At 35.4% G+C, this 22,558-nt stretch overlaps 1 protein-coding gene and 1 pseudogene across 1 annotated transcript in view; both read right to left on the reverse strand.

The window, feature by feature from the left end:
- The window catches only part of MARCHF1 (membrane associated ring-CH-type finger 1), a 798,496-nt gene that overhangs the window by 457,751 nt on the left and 318,187 nt on the right, over positions 1–22,558 (reverse strand). The window lies entirely within an intron of this gene.
- LOC102152934 lies at positions 1,979–6,589 on the reverse strand (annotated as a pseudogene).

The following is a 22,558-nucleotide window of genomic DNA, read 5'->3' on the forward strand; positions in this document are numbered from 1 at the left end:
GTCAAAGGTGTTTTTGATACTGTATAAATCATAGATAATTTAGCTTGATTTTTAAAGCCTACTTAATCATGAAATTCTAAGTTTTATATTCAAAAGTTGCAGCCTTGTATTTGAGTACCAATATCTAGTAGGGGCAAGGATTCAGCAAAGTGGGACCTTGGCTATCAACTCTTGGTAGTAATTAAAGCTGGTAAAACATTTCCAGAGGGTAATTTAACCTGAAGCTTTAAAAAAAAAAAAAGTTTGTAACCTTTCATTCTACAATCTGACTTCTGGAAATCTTTCATTAGCTACAAGTGAGTTCTCTGTAGTTGCGTTATAATATTAAAAAAATATAAGCATGCTAAATGTTTACTAGCAAGAAGACTGGTTTAAAACTATGTTGTTTCAGTTCAATGATGTAACACCCAGTTATTATAGGTGAAGCTGTATAACAGGATTTGATGGCATGGTTAATGCCAAGAGAAAAGTGAATTCCTCCAGATCGGGCTACAGGAAAGTTTCTTTTTCATTTTTGTGTTATAAATTATATCCAAATGTCTGTTTTTTTTTTAAATAAAAACTAACTACTCCAAAATGTTGTTCCTGTGATGATGACTTTAAGATCTCATTAAAAAAATCAAAACCATGTACAGTGGAGGATGATAATGAAACTTACTGTGATCATTTTGCAATATATGTAAATACCAAATTATGATGTTGTACACCTCAAACTAATACATTATGTCAATTATACCTCAGTTTAAGAAAGAAAAAATAATTCATTACTCAAGCAAGATACCATGATATGGGTGCTGTGGATCTATGGACATCAATAGAGATCCAGGAATCTTCTGAAACCTCATGCAATATATCCAGTGTGTGGGAATTTGCATCTTCTTCTGTAGAGAAGAATAATATCTTACACTGATTCTCAAAAGTGGCCAATGACTAAACTGAGTTTCAGAATTATTAAACTAGAGACTGCATATAAGAAAATTAATTTAGTTTGCAATTTCTTTAATTATATGAACAACTCTAAAATCCAAGGTAGGCTAGCCCGGGTGGCTCAGCGGTTTAGCACCACCTTGAGCCCAGGGAGTGATCCTGGAGACCCGGGATCGAGTCCCATGTCTGGCTCCCTGCATGGAGCCTGCTTCTCCCACTGCCTGTGTCTCTGCCTCTCTCTCTGTCTCTCATGAATAAATAAATAAAATGTAAAAAAATAAAATAAGAAATAAAATAAAATCCAAGGCAAATTATTTATATATTATAAGTCATCATCACCAACTAAGACAAATCTTTTAGGGTCTATAGTGACAGAGAAAATGTCAAAATATTTTTTGTGGTTTGGGTTTCTTAAGTATTTATTATAATATATGTTTAATTCATCTATACTCATCTATCACTGAGTAAAATTTACAATAAAAGTATTCTTTAATATACAAGTAAGGCCAAATTAACAAATCCACTTAACAGAGTTAAGGTTGCAACAAGCTTAAATAACCAAATGCATATATATGTGGATAAAACCAAGACTCAGGTATATGTCAATACAGTATGGAGTGAGATCAAGAAACATTACAGTTAATAAAATAAAAATTAAAATACTACCTGCAAGATTGTCACTATTTTTCATTCAAAAGATAAAGTATATGTCATGACTACCTCATAACAGCTTTTCATCTGAACTTTGAAAAGACTCTATGGTAAATATTATGGACAACACTAATTTTATTAAAAAAACAAAAATCATGGCACAGCCCAGTACTTTACAAAAAGAAATATTTCAGTTTACGAAGCTCTTTTTTATTGTTTTTTTTTTTGTAGGTGTAGTACTAACTTAATTCTCAGAATGCTTATTTGTCATCTTTAGCCCACTTTTATAAAAGACAATACGAAAGTTCAGAGACGTTAAATAATTTTTATTAAGTCACTCAGACAAGAGATGAGAGTTGGGCATCTCATATACAGGTCTCTTGTTCCCACATCCAGAGAATTTAACAAAGGTATATGTTATGACTTGACTTCCACACATTTACCTCTAAATACATATAATATTATATTATTATTATTATTATTATTATTATTATTATATTTTTAGAGAAGTCTTTATTTCCTTGTTTTACAAATAACGCTGGCTGACTTGGTTGCTTTTTGGTGATTAGTCAAAGAGATCAAATCCCATATCCTCCTCCAGCCCCTTGAACTCTTCCTTTGCTTCAACTTTGATTGGGGCTGTTGCCACAAATGCGGACGGATAAGCCAAGAAGGCCTTGACCTTCTCAGCAAGTGGGAAGATGTAATTAGTCTACACAGAGAAAGCCAGGACTTGCCTCTATTCATGACGTTAAAATGAGGTACTGATGCAACATCTGGGTAACCAATCTCCAGGCAGGTGCTAGCAATGCTGTGGTCTCTGTCCAGGAAGCAGGAAGTACTTTCTCTGTGTTGCCAAAATGCTTCAAGGTTGCAGATGCTGCCACTGTCAAACACCTGCTGGATACTCAACCCAAAGGAGAAGAGGGAGCTATTCAGCAGTGTGGCTTCACTAGCTTCGAGTTTGTCTCTAGTCTTAATCAGCTGCACATCACTCAGGATTTCAATGGTGCCCCTGGAGATCCCTAAAGCCTAAAAGAAGGAGGTCTTTCCAGTGTTCTTGGGGGGGGGGGGCAGTGACTTCACACAGAGCTATGGCATTGACACACGTCCCAGCTTGAACCTTATTGGTCAACAGCCTGTCCCTCATCTCAGTGAGGTCTTTCAGGAACACAAAGTCCACATTCCCCTGAATATGAAACAATAGTTTCTCCAGGGCTGGATTATCTTCCAGATGCCTTCAATGGCGTTGTGCATCATAGCATGTTATACTGTTAGCAAGATATCGAATAGAAAATGCCACTGATTTCCATTAATTTTATGCATGTGAATAAATTTTTATATTTTAGTCAGCATTTTGACCAACAGAAGAGTAGTTGTATAATTTTTTAAGATGTATTATGTGAATATGTGACATTATTGTCTCTTATCAAAGAGTCAACTATTTTATTAACTGTTTTAGGGAAATCAATATTTAAAAGGTTCACCTAGGATCTTGTAAATGGATGCAGAAACATACACAGGGTATAAATAGGGAGTAGCAGTAGCATTACTCTGTGCTCATGGTAAATAAACGATTCATCAACAACCTGACAACCACAACTTATATCCACAGCTTCTCTGTAGATTTATGTTAAATATTCATCCTCTTTTACATGAATACAATTTGGAGGTTCTCCATAGGTTTAGAAGAGTAACGATCACTACCTAAACCTTAACTATAAAATATAAAAGCAAATTCCTTGGACTAGTTTAGGAAATTAATAACCTCATAACTTTTAGAAAGAAAATAACTAAACATACTTTTCAATGTACAGTATATAAAATTCCCTCTTTGTTTGCCTATTGATTAGAAACTTGTGCATAAACTTCTCAAGGAAGCAAAATACCTACATAACCCAGTATTTCCATGTAAATAAACCATCAAATATTTTAAAAGAAGATTTTAAAAGGAAGAAGAAGAAGAAGAGGAAGAAGAAGAAGAAGAAGAAGAAGAAGAAGAAGAAGAAGAAGAAGAAAGAAGAAGAAGAAGAAGAAGAAGAAGAAGAAGAAGAAGAAGAAGAAGAAGAAGAAGAGAAGAAGAAGAAGAAGAAGGAGGAGGAGGAGGAGGAGGAAATACTGACACTGGCAAAAAAAAAACTGTTAAGCTTTTTAAATGAAAATACTGAAAACAAACACATTGGGTTGGGGTTCTAAGTAAACTTTATGTGGATGAAAACCTTAAAGAAATTAGATTCAATTAAGAGAGTTTTATTTTTAAAAAGCTGTTAAAAATGGGTCCATGAAATGCTGTATGTTTTAGTTTGAATTAATGGTAATGAGGTTCTGAGAACGTATTTACTCCACCCAGAGATACACCCCCTTAAATTATGGTTTCCAAGCAACTTTTTTTTGTTTATTTGTTTCTCAGCAATTTGACAGATACCACTGGCTGGTTGTCATTGTTTCTATACAACAACTTGAAGGGGGGATTGAAAGACTGAAGCAAACTGCTTTGAAGATCTGTATTTATAAGTCAATCGGAGAAGGACAAACATTATATGGTCTCATTCATTTGGGGAATATAAAAAATAGTGAAAGGGAATAAAGGGGAAAGGAGAGAAAATGAGTGGGAAATAACAGAAAGGGAGACAGAACATGAGAGAATCCTAACTCTGGGAAACGAACAAGGGGTGATAGAAAGGGAGATGGGCCGGAGATGGGGGCGACTGGGTGACGGGCACTGAGTGGGGCACTTGATGGGATGAGCACTGGGTGTTATTCAATATGTTGGCAAATTGAACACCAATAAAAGGTAGAAGCACCAAGATTTCACAGTTAATTTAATACAAGGAAAGAGAAAAGCACAAAATGCAACCCTAAGATTTTGGCCTTGAGTAAATGGATGCAGGGTGGTGTGTCCAGCTGAGATAGTGGGTTGAGCAGGTCTGAGAGTGGGAAAGGCATATTGAATGTGAGATGTCTATTAGACATTCAAGCAAATGTATCCAGTAGGCGATTAAAAATGCAAGTTTGAAATTCAGGAGAGAGGACAAGAGTGGAGGTAGAAATTTTCTAATTGTTGTTGGAATATAGATGATATTTAAAACCATGTCACTTCTCAGGTGATCAAGAAAGAAAATGTACTTAGAGACGAGGAATGATGAAATCCAAAGCCTGGTTACAACTATAGTTAATGTTAGGAAGTATGAATATACTATAAAAATGAAAATGTACATTGATAAGCAATAAATCTCAGTCACCTATCAACTACTATTTTGGAACCCTTTCCCAGCCTCAGTAGGTCTGCTTCTCCGGTCTTCCGTTTGCTGGGTACTGCTATAATCATCTTTGGCTATCTAAATTCCTCTATCCCTCATCTTCATTTTTTACTCTTCCTCATGCCCACCTTATTAGAAATGCTTTAATTTTTCTGTACAAATTATTCTCAAATCCTCACAAAATCTCTAAGTTCTAGAAGATATTAGTTCAGAGCACGCTCAAGTTGGGTCTCATCAATATATCTGTAAATTTCCATCAAAAAGAAGTTCTACATCTTATGTGTTTCCATATATAAATAACCTCATATGTAAGTCCATAATATATATAATGGAAAAATCAATGAATATAAAATGTAAAATAATATTTTGTTACAGAAGGCCATAAACATAATATCTATAGCTTTCATATCTTAATGCTTAAGAATCACAGTATTATTCTATCTAAATGAATACAATCTTATAAAATTATGAATTACCAGCAGAGTCACATTCTTAATGTATACTTCTATTAAGAAAGAGAATCACATCCATAAACCTTTTGTGTGACAGGCAGGGACTTTTCCATTTCTCTCTCTATTTGCTATTCTTCCATAGGAAGAAGGGCAGCATAGTTTTTCTATTCTCTTGTCTAATTTGAGAAGAACAAGGCAGGGAGGCTACCAGGAGCTAACATGGAGCCTGTGCTTACTAACAAAGCCCTGCATCCAGCTGTAGAGCTAGACAAAGGCAACAGGCATCCTTTTATTAGTACAAAGGGCACCTTTCTTCACCAAGCTTGAACTGGCAGGGCCATGCCTTACTAGGAATAGTGTGGCAGCATTTTAGAGTATCATCAGAGGAAAAAAATGACATAGTCATAGTTTAATTAAAGATAGCATATTGAAGAGATCATTTAAAGACGTATGCAGAAAATCTAAGAGATGGGGAAGCACTCATGGGGTAGAAACAATGATAATTCATAGCCCTAAGTATAAAGGGACAGGTGAATACTTCCAGAGACTGGGAAAAGCTGAGGTGGTGAAGTGCTGCCTAATAGAGGTTATAATTAGAGGCAGAACAAGGTCAGAAGGGAGCAAGAAGAAGCTAAATGTCCAGACCTGCCCAGACCCATTCTTCTTCCCCTTTCCAATCCTTGGAAGTTGCTGAGTACAACTGCAATCCTGAAGGAAAGGCAGATGGAGTGATGCAATACAGTAAGGCCAGCCTCTCAAGCCCCAGAACAACAGCAGAGGAAGGCAGAGAATGAGTCTAGGGAACAAACCCGAGTAACCAAGACAGATATATTTTCCAGTTCATCTAATATATTAACCATATTTCTAGCTTCTGCAAACTTATGCTTTAGCAGCTGCTTTCCATGTCTCCTGGATACAGCCAGCTGTGGATAGCCCCATAATAATCTTCAAATCCCCCTCCTTTGACTTCTTGCCCTCTTCATTTGCCTCTCTCCCACTGACCGACATTCTTTCTTTCTGAGAAGAGTCCTGCTCCTGGGAGCACACTTTTCAAAACAAAATCAACCAATTTAGCATCCACAACTACAACCACCTTCTTTATAAGGCTCTTATACTCTAGGTATAATCACCCCAGAGCCAGATGCCAGAAAACTATGGACAGCCCCTATGCCACAGAGCCTTCTAAAGTCATTAAAACTGGCCAATCTAAGCCTACCTACACTGATTCACCAGTTCCTTCCAGTGAACACCACAATATTCTTGCTCAATCCCTGTGCTTCCTTGTGTGGCCCCCTCCATTACGTGACATGCTCCCCTTCTCCAGAGAATTGTAAGATAGTTTCTTTTTAATGATAACTGTCTCATGATCCGTTGGCCTTACTGTATCTCAAGTTTTCTATTAATGTGGTATATTTTAAAAATCTGATTTGATGACGATTTTAATGAAATTTGGACATCTCCCCCTAATCTTTTTTTCTTATATCCATTGGTCTCAATTTCACTCTATCTAGATAACTGTTTACCAATTTATAAATGATACACTCATAAATCCTGTGGCATTATTTTATGTTAAAGATAATTTGTTATAAAGTGAGATTATTAAACCTTACTTATATTACTAAATTTATTATGTCCAGTTGCATGGTTTCAAGTGCTACAAACAAATAATGTTTATAATTCACTAAAAATAAACTAATATAAAATAAAGTTAAAGAGAAAGGACACTAATTAATAACAAAAATACACATGAGAAAAAAATACCACTGGAAGGGTACACAGTAAAGTTAGTGGGTTAATCCCTTCTAAACTAGTATGAAGATTAAGGGGTGCCTGGGTGGTTCAGTCAGTTAAGCATCTGACTCTTGGTTTTGGCTCATGATCTCCAGATCATGAGATCAAGCCCCAAGTTGGGCTCCATGCTCAGCACAGAGTCTGCTTCTCTCTCTCTCTCTGCTTCTATTCCTCCCCCTGCTCACATGAGTGCTCTCTTTCTGTCAAATAAATAAAATCCTTAAAAAATATATATATATATTAAATTTTTTAAATAAAATTACTATGAAAATTAAAAGACAAATGTAGTAAAAATGCTATGATTACAAAATTGGGTAAGGATACACAAGATAAAATTGTGTAAAATATAACATCAAAATATACAAAATATACAATTCAGGGAGGCAGTAAAAATTTTGAGCTTTATAATGAGGTCAAACCTAAGTTGTCATCAACGTTAAATGAACTGTCATAGATATAAATGGATATGCAAACTTCATGGTAACTACAAAGTAAAAGCCTACAGTAAATACACAAATAATAATAAGAGGAAAGGAATATAAGCATACCACCAAAGGAAGTAATCAAACCACAAAGGAGGAGATCAACAGAAAAAGAAACAGAAAGGAAATACAAAAACATCCAGAAAACACTTATCAAAATGGCAATACTCATATACCTACCAATAATTAATTTAAATATAAATGGATTAAATTAAATTCCCCAGTCAAATACATACTGTAGCTTAATGGATTAAAATGAAAACAAAATCAAAATAAATAAATAATTAATGAATAAATAAACAAAACAAGACTTACTACCTATATGCTGTCTACAAGAGACTCATCTAACATGTAAGGACACACATACGCTAAAAGTGAAGGAATGGAAAAAGATATCTCATGAGAATGGAAACCCAAAGCTAGAGTAGTTATACTTATATCAAACAAAAGAGTTTAAACCAAATACTGTAATAAGAAACAAAGAAAGGTGTAGGATAACAATAAAGCGGTTAATCCAACAAAAGAATATGACATTGTAAATATTTATGCACCTAGCATAGAAGAACCTATATATATGAAGCAAATATTAACTGACCTAAAGGAAGAAATAGCAATAGAATAAGAGTAGGGAATTTAATACCCATTTACATCAATGAATAAATCATCCAGACAGAAAATTAATAAGAAAATATCAGCCTTAAATGAAACATTAAGAACAAATGGATTTAACAGATATTTATAGATTATTCCATCCAAAAGCAATAGAATACACCTTATTTCTTAAGTGCACATGAAACATCTTCCAAGCTAAATCACATGTTAGGCCATAAGACAAGTCTTAATAGATTCTAGAGGACTGAAATAGTATCAAGCATCTCTGTCATCATGATGGTATGAAACTAGAAATTAAGTTCATGAAGAAAAGTGGAAAATTCACAAATATGTGGACATTAAACAACATGCTACTAGACAACAAATGGGTCAAAAACAAATTAAAAGAGAATTCATAATTATGCCCTGATACAAAAAACAAAAATAGAATGTAACATATCAAATTTTATGGGATACAACAAAAGCAGCTTGAAGAAGGAAGTTCATAGCAAAACAGACTTACCTCAAGAAACAAAAAAGCCTCAAATACAGAAAGAAAAACCTAATTTTATATCTCATATAATTAGAGAAAGAAGAAGAAATGATGTGGAAAGTTAATAGGGGTAAATAACAAAGACTAGAGCAGAGATCATTGAAATCAAAAAAGGATGCCACAGAAAAGAAAAACATAAGTCAATATCCTTGATAAACATAGATACAAAACTTTTCAGCAACTTATTAGTATAATGACTTCAACAATAAATTAAAAGAAAACATCATGACCAAATGGGATCTATCCCAGGAATACAAGGATGGTTCAACACCGGCCAATCAGTCAATGTGATGTATATATATATCACATTAACAAGAGAAAGGATAAAAATCATTATGGTCATCTCAATAAATGTAGGAAAAGCTTTTAACAAAATTCAACATCCATTTACGATTAAAAATTCTAAAGGAGGTATAGACAGAACATACCTTAACATAAGAAAGGCCATATAGGACAATCCCATAACTAACATCATACTCAACGGTGAAAAATTGAAAACTTTTCTTCTAAGAACAGTAGCAAGACAAACATGCTCACTCTGACCACTTTTATTCAACACACTATTGGAAATCTTTGTCATAGCAATTAGGCAAGAAAAATAAATAAAAGACACCCAAATTCAGAAGGAAAAAGTAAAACTCACTATTTGCAAATAGCATATTATATGTAGAAAACCCAAAAGATTCTATCAAAAAACTGCTAGAACTAATCAAACTCATTAAAGCTGAAGGATACAAATCAATACATACAGTAATCTGTTGCACTTCTAAACACTGATAACAAACTACCATAAAAAATTAAGGTAATAACTCAATTTATAATTGAATCAAAAAGAATACAATACTTAGGAATAAATTTAATCAAGGTAATGAAAGACTTATATATTGAAAACTTCAAGACATTAATGAGAAAAGTTGAAGAAGACACAAATAAATGTAAAGGTATTCTGTGTTAATGGATTGAAGAATTCATATTTTTAAATACTCAAAGCAATCTATAGATTTAGTACAATCTCTATCATAATTCCAAAGGCATTTTTTTTTCATAGAAATACAACAAATAATCCTAAAATTTGTACGGATTCACAAAAGACTGAAAATAGCCAAAGTAACCTTGAAAAAGGAAAAGAAAACTGAAGGTGTAACATTCCCTGATTTCAAACTGTAGTACAAAGCTATAGTAATTAAAACACCATGATATAGGGATAAAAACAGACACACAGATCATGGAACAGAACAGAGAGACCAGAAATAAACCTATGCATATACAGTCAATTCATTTACAACAAAGGAGCCAAGAATATGCACTGGGGCAAGAACAGTCTGTAACATAAATGGTGCTGGGAAAATTGGGCAGCCACATGTAAAAGAATGAAACTGAACCACTACCTCATGTCATACACAAAAATTACCTCAAAACGGAATAAAGACTTGAAAATAAAACCTGAAATCTTAAAACTCCTGGAAGAAAACATAGGTGGTAAACTCCTCGACATAGGTCTTGATGGTGATTATTTTAGTCTGGTGCCAAAAGCAAAAGCAAGAAAATAAAAAATAAACAAGTGGGACTATAATAAACTGAAAAAGCTTTTCACAGCAAAGGAAACCATCAGCAAAATAAAAAGTGCATTATTTACAGGAGCCAAGATATGGCAGCAAGCTAAGTATCCATTCATGGATGAATGGACAAAGAAAATATGGGAGATAGATGATTGATAGATGATAGATAAATAGATCTCACATATGGTATCCATGGACCTTGAAGGCATTATACTAAGTGAAATAAGTTAGAGAAAAAAGAACACCATATAACCTAAAATTAAAACCAATCTCACAAAGAACAGAGAAGTAGTTACCAGAGGCAGAGGGATGGGGGTGGGGGAAGAAATGGTTAAACTGTTTTATTTGGGTTTTTTTTATTTGGGGTTTAAATAAATTGAATAGTTTATATATATTTTTAAAAGTAAAGGGGTATTAGGGGACCAGTATTGGGAATGATGGCTGGAGAGAAGCAACATAATATTTTTAATTTTAAAAAGAAATAACCTAACAAACAAAAAAAAACCTCAAACAACTTGCAGGGATGCCAACAGGAGGGCACAGGAGTCACCTTGAAAAAGCTCTACTGGTCAAACAAGGGATAATTTGAGTATCAAAGATAATAATGACTGTAAGTGATTAAAACACATGAAATAGGGCAGCCTCGGTGGCTCAGCGGTTTAGCGCCGCCTTCAGCCCAGGGCCTGATCCTGGAGACCCGGGACCGAGTCCCATGTCGGGCTCCCTGCATGGAGCCTGCTTCTCCCTCTGCCTGTGTCTCTGCCTCTCTCTCTCTCTCTCTCTCTCTCTCTCTCTGTGTGTGTCTCTCATGAATAAATAAATAAAATCTTAAAAAAATAAAAATAAAACACATGAAATAAAAATAATAATAAAATAAATAGGTAGGCAATGAGGTGTGATTACAGATCATTAAGCAACTTCAGCTGAAGGAAAACTCATTAATTCAATGCATTTCAAATTTATAGTCTATATAAACTTCTAACATATAGAATTTGAAGAAATAAATGTACATGTGTGTATCAGATAAGGGAGTAAAATAATCCATCCAGCTCTCATCGTTAATTTGAAGAAATGGAAAAAGCTCCGTATATTTGCTTTACTTTTTAAATTCAACGTACACTCACAATTTGCCAATCCAACTTTTTGAGATGTTTCAAAAAAAAGTAATAGGAGCTACAGGCTTAGTATAAAACCTGACTCTCCTTGTGGAACTTCTTGCCTTGGAGAGCAACATGTATTGATTTTGACATGCCAATAAAGTTACATGGAAAGAAATTGGGTTAAAATTGAATTTACTGTGCAACAGTAAAAACCTATGCAACAAAATTAGGTGAACAGTGGTGATATTCTTAACACAGAAGTCCTTTCTAAATGCTATTACCACCAAAGACACAGGGTGCATGTAATTACAATCAGAAAAAAAAAAAATCTATCACACTTCCCAATTTCACATGGCCAAACACATCGACTCCCTGGAAGTTTCATTAAGAGAAAGAACTGTGAAGAGAAGGCACACTGAAACATGAACTTTCATCTATTATTCACTATAGCTCAAGTTAATTTTCTGTAAAACACTGTTTCTCTCCACATCTTCACACCACATAAATAAATAAAAGCATAGTCATATTACTTTCCTATTGTAGTACAGTGCTACTTGGTAGTAAAGTTTCAGGGAATATTAAATGAGTATTTCAAGAATTCCTGACGTCTGGTTTAAGAAAATAAAGTGTTGTTTACTGCAAAGCATTTGCATAGGTGGATTTTTCCCCACACTAAGTACTATAAACCTGAGTTCAACTTTATGATACTTAAGACTTGTAGAAATGACCAAATGAAACAGGCTAAAAAGGAAAAAAAAGAAAAAAGAAAGAGGCTAAGAATGTGCATATTCATCTTGGATAATATAAAATACACCTTGTGAAATTTTTAGAATACATATTTGAATTTATATAATTCATGTATATAACTAATCATAGATACAAAAATATTTGAAATATATTTATAGAATTAAAAAATATAAAACTATTTTTGAAATTATTTTTTAATTAGGCTTCTGAATTGGGATGAATGTGTGTTAATGATAAGTAGATTTTTATTTTTATTTTTATTCACTTTTTTAAAGATTTTATTTACTTATTCATGAGAGAGACAGAGAGAGAGAGACAAAGACACAAGCAGGGGGAGAAGCAGGCTCCCTGCAGGGAGCCCGACGTGGGACTTGGTCCCGGGTCTCCGGGATCACGCCCTGGGCTGAAGGCAGCACCAAACTGCTGAGCCACCCAGGCTGCCCGATACGTAGATTTTTAAAAGATGATAATGCTAAATATATTTTAAACATCAGTATGGTTTTGGATTTTGCACTAAATATACACATGGTGATGTTTTCCTGTTTCCTTTTTAAGACTCAAAGTAAGAGTTTGCTCAACACCAGCAAATGGGTTAGTTTTACTTATGCCTGTCTTGTATTTAAAGAAGTGGCCTTATTTTGTGCTTAGCTTTCAGCATAGAAATTGATTTTAGAAAGACCATTTTCTAAGCAAAGGATTGCAGAATATAGCCCAAAATTCTGAATTGTTTAATCTAATATCCATCTGATGAGTTAGGTTGAAAGACTCCACCCTTCTAAAATGCGTGCATAGTTTTATCAAATAGATGTTCACTACCACCTTTCCTAAAAATGTGCGGTTTTATTGTTTCTGAGGTCCTAAATTCAATTTTAATCTCTTAAATTCTTATAATGACAATGTTAAAAGAATCATAATGTAATAAAGCTATTCCCACATATTATATTATGAAGCCAACCATGCCATCCAGCTCCAGCTCTCAGCATGTGGCAAGTATACTTAGATATTTGTCATATAAGTGGAATTGTATGGAAGCATCTAAATGTGCAGAGTGAGTATTTATGTGGCAAGAAGAGACTTTAGCCATGAATAGAACTATGAAGCCTACCCTAGTTACCAGGACCTCCACACCCTTTAGACCTTTGCCAGAAACCTCTCCGTCCTTCACCCTCCGCAGCACTATATTGACACCTTTTCGTTATGGCACTTAGAGTTTCTGCTGGAAATCACGGTCTTCTACATGTCTTATCTCTTCTTTTAACCTGGAAGCCTTTTGTGGATAAGATTCATGTCTACTTTATCAATTTATAGGCCACAACTACCACCATAGTGATTCTCATCTATTTTGCCAATAGCATAGAATTGTGGTTCTCAAAGGCATGGTCCCAGAACCAGCAGCATCAGTATCACCTGGGGATTTATTATGAACGCTAATTCTGATTTTGATACACTGAGTCAGAAACTATGGAGGTGGAACCCAGCAATCAATGTTTTTATATTGATAAATTGATTGATTGATTCAATCAGTTAGTGATTGAATTGTGATTATGATGAATAGTGATTATGATTAGTGATTCTAATGTAGGCTAAGGTTTGGGAACCACTGGCCTAAAGAGTCCTGATCACTAAAACCTCAGTTCCATTTTAAAATCTCAGTTCCTCTGTTCCCTTTGTACTTCCAGACAACAATCCTGTGGTAGTTATTTTAGGATCGGGAGAGAAAGTAATATTTAATTTTTTTAAAAAAGGACACCCTAAAGTGGTTTGAGGAGGACAGAGGGAGGAAGGCTATTAGGGAGATTCTGAGGCCTAATTCCAGGCATGCGCCATCCGTTGCCTGAGTCTAACCTCACCTCTCATGAAATGATTTATTTTAATTAGAATATGAATCCTTACTCATTTGGTATAGAGGCACTCAAGCAGGAGGGGCAGTGATCAGGAAATACAAGAAAAGATAACCTTTACAGTAATGAAGGAAATGGAAATTAAAATAAGGACCCTTGAGGATCTCTGGGTGGCTCAGCGGTTTAGCGCCCGCCTTCGGCCCAGGATGTGATCCTGGAGTCCCGGGATCGAGTCCCACATCAGGCTCCCGGCATGGAGCCTGCTTCTCCCTCTGCCTGTGTCTCTGCCTCTCTCTCTCTCTCTCTCTCTCTCATGAATAAATAAAATCTTCAAAAACTTAAAAAAATAATTAAAAAAATAAGGACCCTCTAGTAGTTTGGGGGATTATAGAACTGATGTAGTTCTGCTTACAAATACCAAAGGTCACAGACATGCACATGCACCACATACACACACACAGAGTTAATATACTGTATGAAAATTAAAAGCAAAAATCAAAGTATTCCTACAAATCTCAAAAAGAACCCAATCAACTAACTAAACAAACAAAAAACAACAATGAAAAACAAAGACTCTAAAAGATTTTAAAGTTTCTAAGTGAGTGCAACTTTGATTACTTTTAAATTAATATTCTCAACAAATTTTTAGGGTTATGTGAAATTTAGTCAAGCTTTTTTGCTTATGCAGAAATAATGGAATTACACTGATGAAAGTATTGTGGCTTAGTTTAAAAAAAGGGAAATATACTGGACTAACAGTTAAAAGAATAGTTGGTCCTGTAATAAACTTCCTCCTCATAATTTTTTTCTTCTGTCATTATTGTATCAAATACAAGCCCAGACCGGGATCCCTGGGTGGCGCAGCGGTTTGGCGCCTGCCTTTGGCCCAGGGCTCAATCCTGGAGACCCGGGATCGAATCCCACGTCGGGCTCCTGGTGCATGGAGCCTGCTTCTCCCTCTGCCTGTGTCTCTGCCTCTTTCTCTCTGTGACTATCATAAATAAATAAAAATTAAAAAAAAAATACAAGCCCAGATGGATTATTAACTACATGAGGGCAAAAATATAGTTTATTCTATTTTATACATGCAGCAAAATATCTGAAACATAATGTCAAGAACTAGGAAGGGTCTGGGATCTTACTCTATTCGCAAGCTCGCAAGCTAGGTTGCCTCAGTTTCGCAGATGCTGAGGAAACACAGAATTCCTGAGTCAGAGAGGAAAGCAGCTAATTACCCACAGCAATAGCACTGGCCAAAATATGATCATTTTCTTGCCCCAGTTCCCCACACCCCAATTATCACATATTGACATAGAGAGGTGACATCTGCATATGCAGTGGGTTGCTTTCCAGGAGAGGAATCTCAATCTTAATGTTTTATAATGAGCCTTTGCCCCAGAGCAACATATTTTTATATGGACAGCCAACAAATCTTCCTTCTTTTCCGGAAGAGACAATATTTCTAATTTTCCAGGTCTGTTTCTCTTGGAAATATTCTTAAAAAGACCATCCAGAACAAAAGCTGTCAGTGCCTCTGTTCACAAGATGTGCAGACACACAAAAGACCCATGGAGAATTGTCTCCCAATACATAATAGGTGCTCTTTTCCAGTTTTTGATTAATTGATGCAGACAGTGAAGATTTTTCCAATTATAAGCACTATTTCAGAGTATTATCTGACATTAATTATTCGTATATCTTAAATGACCAATATGAATATAATAGTTTGAATCTTTCCCACCAAAATAAGTCATTAAATGCTTAATATGTCTTTGCTCTACCCTAAAAAGTATAGCTTATCAGCAGAAATATCACCTTTATCCTATAATGAGTTTATAATTCAAGATAAGACATATTAATAAAAATAAATATATTAGATCCTGAAATACGTCAGTCAACATAAAGAACAATATTTTCAAGACACCAATGTAATCTATGAGTGCAAAGAAAATTGAATTACATAATTAGTATGAGGATTAGTAAAAGAAACTGTAGAAATATGACCAATATGACCATCTACATGGAGAAAGAAAGCAGTCAGTTACTCTGATGAAAGCTCACAGAAAAAAAATTTATGGGAGAGAAAATGCTTTCAGATTTCTTTAAGAGAAAGGGATAGCTTGATGAAGAAAAGGGAAATTCATGTTAAATACAGATTAATATTTTTATAAAAAGACTTTAAAAATATGTTTTATTAGAGTTTAAACCTCAGGACAAAATCACTACCACAAACTTAATTATATAAAATAAATGAATATTCCCCAAAGAAAAGTAAGTCTTCATAAATGTTATTAAATATAAATACACATGGAACGCCTGGATGGCTCAGTGGTTGAGTGTCTGCCTTCAGCCCAGGGCGTGATCCTGGAGACTCGGGATCGAATCCCACATCGGGCTCCCTGAAGGGAGCCTGCTTCTCCCTCTGCTTGTGTCTCTGCCCTCTCTCTCTCTGTGTCTCTCATGAATAAATAAATAAATAAAATCTATAAATAAACAAACAAACATATATTTGAAATAAAGGAAATTTGCTTTTAAGCATAGCCCACTTAATTTTCTTAAAACACTTATTTGGTCACTCTACTTCTGATCCTAATGACATCCACGTAAATAGAGTCCTGCCAGAGGACGTCAATAAAGCGGAGAATGGCCTTTAGCTGTCAGGCAGCATGGAAACAGCGACCTCAGTCCTACAACCAAAGGAAATGACAATGGGAGCCCTGAATGACCTGGGAGCAGACTCTCTTCCAGAACCTTGGGATATGAGCCTAGGCTGACCAACACCTGCTGAACTACAAGTTAATAAACAAATGATTTTAAGCCACTACATTTTAGTAATTTGCTATGGCAGCAACAGAAAACTAATATAGTGACATATCCCTACTTAATGTTGCAGGTTTTACTACTGTGCTCACCCTCCATGTGACCACATAGATATTCTAAGTCTAATCTGTTCTTGCTTTTTGGTTTTCTGAACATATATGTATCTTCCAGAAAGATATTTGTGGGCCATTTCTGCTGAATAAAATCATAGCCATCCTTCATGGCTTAGCTTAAATCCTAAAAAAAAAAAAAAAAAAAAAATTTCATCCTTGACCATCTAGGCCTAAAGAAATTTCTAATTGGATAAATTCCGATGTTCATATTATACAAATCCTCTGTGGGCAAATGGTTAGTGTCTTGTATTTGTAAGTATCTTTTCTCATTTACCTTATCTCCCAATTTAGACTTGTAGCTCCTAAAAGAGAGTATTATTTTTTCCTTCTATATCACCATTTTCTTTCCCAGGACAGTATGTATTACATCCGAAATTCTCTAAAAATGGTTATGACAATTAACATATTTTGTTTTTTTCTACCAAAACAAGGAAAGGAAAAAGCCAAAACAAAACAAAAGTCTCAATAGATATGAAATACAACATCATGTTAATAAAAATGAAATTGAAAAAAAAATGTCCTTGGTCTTCTATCAGGTGTCAAATTCCCAAATCATCTGAAAAACATATTATTCCTCAGTTTTGATTTTATAAACAGAAAATTTTAAAACTAAGCTTAAACACATTTATACTTTTATTTCTGTGTACACTATATATATTTTTTAAGAGATGGGGAGAGACAGAGAGAAGGGGAGAGGCAGAGGAAAAATGAGAATCTTTTTTTCTTTTAAATTCAATTTGCCAACATATAGCGTAACTCCCAGTGCTTAAGAGTGAGAATCTTAAGCAGTCTCCATGCCCAGCACAGAGCTTGAAAATGGTCTTGATCTCACAACCCTGAGATCATGACCTGAGCTGAAATCAAGAGTTGGATGCTTCTTAACTGACAGGAGCCACCCAGGTGCCCCTCTGATTCACACTTGAAAATCTATTAGGCATTTCCATCAAATACAACACTTATCTCATAAATGTTGATTCCAAATATTGTAAATTATTCTAAACTAATCCATAAAGCACATCACTGCTCAGTACCAAATTAAAACTCAAGAATATGAAATATAGCTTATTCTATGTAGAAGAAAAGCTAATGAACCAAAATAAGTGATGACTGATGACTTTAGAGAGGATTTAAACAACAAAGACTTTAATCAAACCATCTAAACTACACTTTCATATCACCTGCCAGCTCCTTTTTCTGAACACTTCTAAAAAAAAAATGCAAGACCTCGAAGAAAACCAAAGGTCATCTGCTAGGCCTTGGACAAATTGTTTGACCTTATCTTGTGTTCAGTTTTTAATGTTCTTTAAGAAAGCAACGTAGTAAAAAACTAATTTGCACTTTTAAGAAATGCAGTATGACTCCAGTTTTCTCTTTCATATATCTTATTGTCTTTGTGATCCATCAAAATCCCGTCTCCTTTTTTACTTCAGTTTGCTCATCTCATTCCTACCCAGTAATAACATTGAAACTGTTTTCCTTAAAAGTTTTGCCTTTGACATTTAAAAATTTGCAAATCTCAATTTATCCAGCTCTTAGCATTGTGGCTTCAAGCTTCAAAATCTTTATTTTTTTTTAATTTTTATTTATTTATGATAGTCACAGAGAGAGAGAGAGAGAGAGAGGCAGAGACACAGGCAGAGGGAGAAGCAGGCTCCATGCACCGGGAGCCCGACGTGGGATTCGATCCCAGGTCTCCAGGATCGAGCCCTGGGCCAAAGGCAGGAGCCAAACCGCTGCGCCACCCAGGGATCCCAAGCTTCAAAATCTTTAAAAAAAAAAAAAAAAACCTTTTCAATTCTTTGGAAGTTTTGTCTCAGTTATTTTTCCCATTAGAATATTTCAACTAGTACAAATGAATGACTGAAGATATCTGTCTAGAATTAATTGTCAGAGTAAAATGTTTCATCTTCTTTTCCTTAAGTAGGATAAATCTTATTATCTGTTAGCTGCCTTTACAAAAGATTTTATATACCTTTACTTATCTCATCTACCCCTAATCTAGAGATTAGGAGAAAAAAAAAAGCATCAAAAAACCAATTCTATAAAATTCTCTTACCAAAAATTTCTAGAGAGTAAATATGCTATTAAAAGCTAATATGTTTTGACTATTAATTAACAGCAAGAGTCCAAAGTATTAAATAGAAAAAGTTACTCATAAAACATTTTCTGGTTTATTACAACAATCTTGGTCATATGTATCATAGTCCATTTTTCACAAATTATGATACTGAGGATCAGAGAGGTTAATTAACTGGGCTAGAGAGAAATGGCTATTAAAGATTAGATTTGCTTTACCTTTAAAATACACCAAACCTCCACATTTCCATTGCTATGTTCTCATCTAAGCCACCATGATCTCCCAACTCAATTACTGAAATTGTCCTTTAGCTTCCTGTTATTCAAAAATGGTCCACAGATCAGCAGACAGCATCCACATCATCTGCAACATTGCTGGACGTGTGGGGTCACAGGCCCACTGCAGACCACTGAATTAGCATCTGCACTTGAATGGTGTCCCGTGCGATCATAGACACCCTAAAGTTCGACATGTATTATTCTAACTCACACCCCCACTTCCTCCCTTGCCTTCGATTACTACACAGCAACCCGAGTAATTCTTTTAAAACGGCAGATTCTATCACCATTTTGCTGAACCCTGGAGATCGATTTGGTACCATGTCTCAAAAGATTTTAATATGCTCACTCCTTTAGGCCTTCCAATTCTCCTCCTTGGATCTTATCTTATATATAATGATGTTCATCTCAGAGGTATATATAAAAATGTATATGCATTGCTTGAGTTATAGTATATCTGCATGATATAATACTGTACAGCCACAGATAAGCATGTCTTTTATAGAATATTTAGCCAATTTGAGAAATGAACCTGACATGGGATGCCTGGGTGGCTCAGTGGTTGAGCGCCTGCCTTCGGCCCAAGGCGTGATCCTGGAGTCTCGACTCGGGATCGAGTCCCATATCAGGCTCCCTGCATGGGGCCTGCCTCTCTCTCTACCTGTGTCTCTGCCTCTCTCTCTCTCTGTGTCTCTCAGGAATAAATAAATAAAATTTAAAAAAGAAATGTACCTGACATACTTTTAAGAAGGAAGGGCAGTTTAGAACATAAATATATATGACAGACTCCATATGTGAGGGGTGTGTGTGTGTGTGTGTGTGTGTGTGTGTTTATGTTCCTGCAGTGGATAAACCAGAATGTTAATAGTGTTTTTTCCTAGTGGGGGAAAAAAAAACAAAACTATGAAACATAAACCTATCATGCTTTTCTATATTTCCCAAATTAGATTTGTTATAATAGGTGGCATTTTGCATGTTAACATGTCAGATGTTTTACCAAATCTCAAAATTTGATGAGATCGCTCTAACTATTTCCTCCCTTACTAGAAAAGGTACCCATGACTTACAGAGGGTAACTAACTTTCCCAAGAACATATAACTAGTAACTGGCAGAGTCAGCATTTGCCTTAGATCTAATCCCATAGTCCAGATACTTAATTGCCATGTTACTCCTAGTGCTGAGGGGAAAACAAAACACAGAATGCATTAAGACCACAAAAGTTTAGAGACAATACAGAATTTGTAGAAAATTAGCTGGCTTCCTTCAACATAAGGAAGAAATTCTAATACTTTAGGCTACAGGGCACTTCTGCTTTTACCCACATAACCCTCTCAAAATGCAAAAGAATTTTTATTTGCATCCAAGGAAAGGAAATAGTACACAATGATATTTCAGATATTGAATACATCAAGATACATACATAATACTCTGACCTCCAGACAATAAATAACAGAAGTTAAATAAGTCAAATGACAATGCTTGCTTATTTCTACTAAACACACACACACACACACACACACACACGGAAAATTAGCACTAGTGTTCTGAGACAACTCCTCTGAGGTGTGTTTCTATACATATTGTGACAGCTTTTTTTTTTGTTTGTTTTATTTTCTATTATCTCTTCAAGGATGTTTGCATAGCAGACGGGCTTAGAAGTTAGAGACTGTGTCTCTTTCGAATCAGGATAATAAAGATAATGTCCTCCTCCTGGGCAAAGATTGAATAGGCCTATCAGCAGTCCCTTAGAAGATTAAAAGTTTCTGAAATTTAGGGTTCCTTGGCTGTGACAAAGACTTACTCCCTGCATAGCATGCAACTGGGCTGCTCCTCATCACTCTCAGAAACTTGTAAAGAAAGAGTAACTGATGCAGCTGAAGCTTATTCTGCCTTTGTGCCAGGCACGATGACCCAAAGGCCTGTGTCTTCTCTCAGGATCTGTGAAGTTTGCAGGCTAACTTGCTATCTTTTATGCAAGATAAGATCCCAGACCCACGTCAGCTCCTGACACCAAGATGGGAGAGCACAGTAGTAATAAACAACTATGTTATGAAGAAGCCCATCTTGATTTGGAATGTCTCTAATCGTTTAAAAAAATATTTTTTATAGCATCATGTAATATGAATGTTGCAAGTTATTTTGGGTATTCTAATCCAGTCCTCTAATCAATATGGTGGGGGTTATAAAAAATAAAAGAATAAAGAAATAAATAAGTGGGCAAATAAAAAAGGGACAGTAACTTAGTGAAAACTGCAATTAAGGAAATAACCCTGGATAAAGTGATAAGACATTAGAGTTGGGAAAGCCCTTTGGTGTGGGTGGTCAAGAATATCTTCACTGAGCCCTCTTCTGCCAGAACACAGGCACTAAGTACTAAACAAATATTTAGCAGATGGATAAATAAGTAAAATGAATTGTAGTTATAGACACATGTAAATTAAAACTGAACTTTTAGTCAACTTAAACATTCTTCTTTTGGGTTTAATGTATGCTAAGTAAGTAGTAGCATGGATTAGGGAAAAGAATCCAGTCCCAGAGTAATGGTCCTGTGGGGACTACTGCTTTGAAACTTGATTAAATTTATAGTTACTTTATAGAAGAATTCACATATACATATGCATGCCACACTCTCCATCAGCTTTATTTTATATCCCCATTATCAACTCTGCCCGATGTGGCTTCTAACATGAAGGACCTGATTTTTTGAAGATCTGTGAATGTTAGAAGTGACTGTTAGCTTTTTGTTCAACTAAAATCTGTTCTTCTTTAGTCCAGTCTGCATTACTGATGTTGCTCATCTTCGTCACCAAGACAAGGTGCAAACATCAACCTTGCAGGAGTAACTTTCAGAGAACTTCACAATGTTTCCAACTGTCTATGAATATTAGCAACAGGGAAAAAAAAAACAAAAAATAGAAAATGTCCAACTGTAACCCACAGAACTAGCCTTTCAGTTTTGGATAGTTAGTACAGCACATGCTCGCGGTGCTTAGGCCACATCCCCTGTCCCTTTTACCATTCCGTAGTGCAACAATGCTCAGACTCTGCGTGCTCGGTCTCCTACAACTGGTACCTCCATTTCCTTATCAAAGGGCTCCCTTCAGACTGCCCCAGTTGATGTGGGCTGCATGCTACTGGGGGAACAGTACCTGGGAACTTCCTCCTGAGGCTACCTTTCAACTGCAGGTATGGAGCTATAGATAATCCAGCTCTCCTACCACTGCAGGACAACTCAGATGTGTGACCTAGTGACCTACACTGGCTGAAGAGATCTCCTGAGCACTTGAAGCTAAGTTCCCAGGAGACATTTTAGAA

This window comes from Canis lupus, chromosome 15 (assembly GCF_011100685.1).
Source record: "Canis lupus familiaris isolate Mischka breed German Shepherd chromosome 15, alternate assembly UU_Cfam_GSD_1.0, whole genome shotgun sequence".
Classification (NCBI taxonomy): domain Eukaryota; kingdom Metazoa; phylum Chordata; class Mammalia; order Carnivora; family Canidae; genus Canis; species Canis lupus.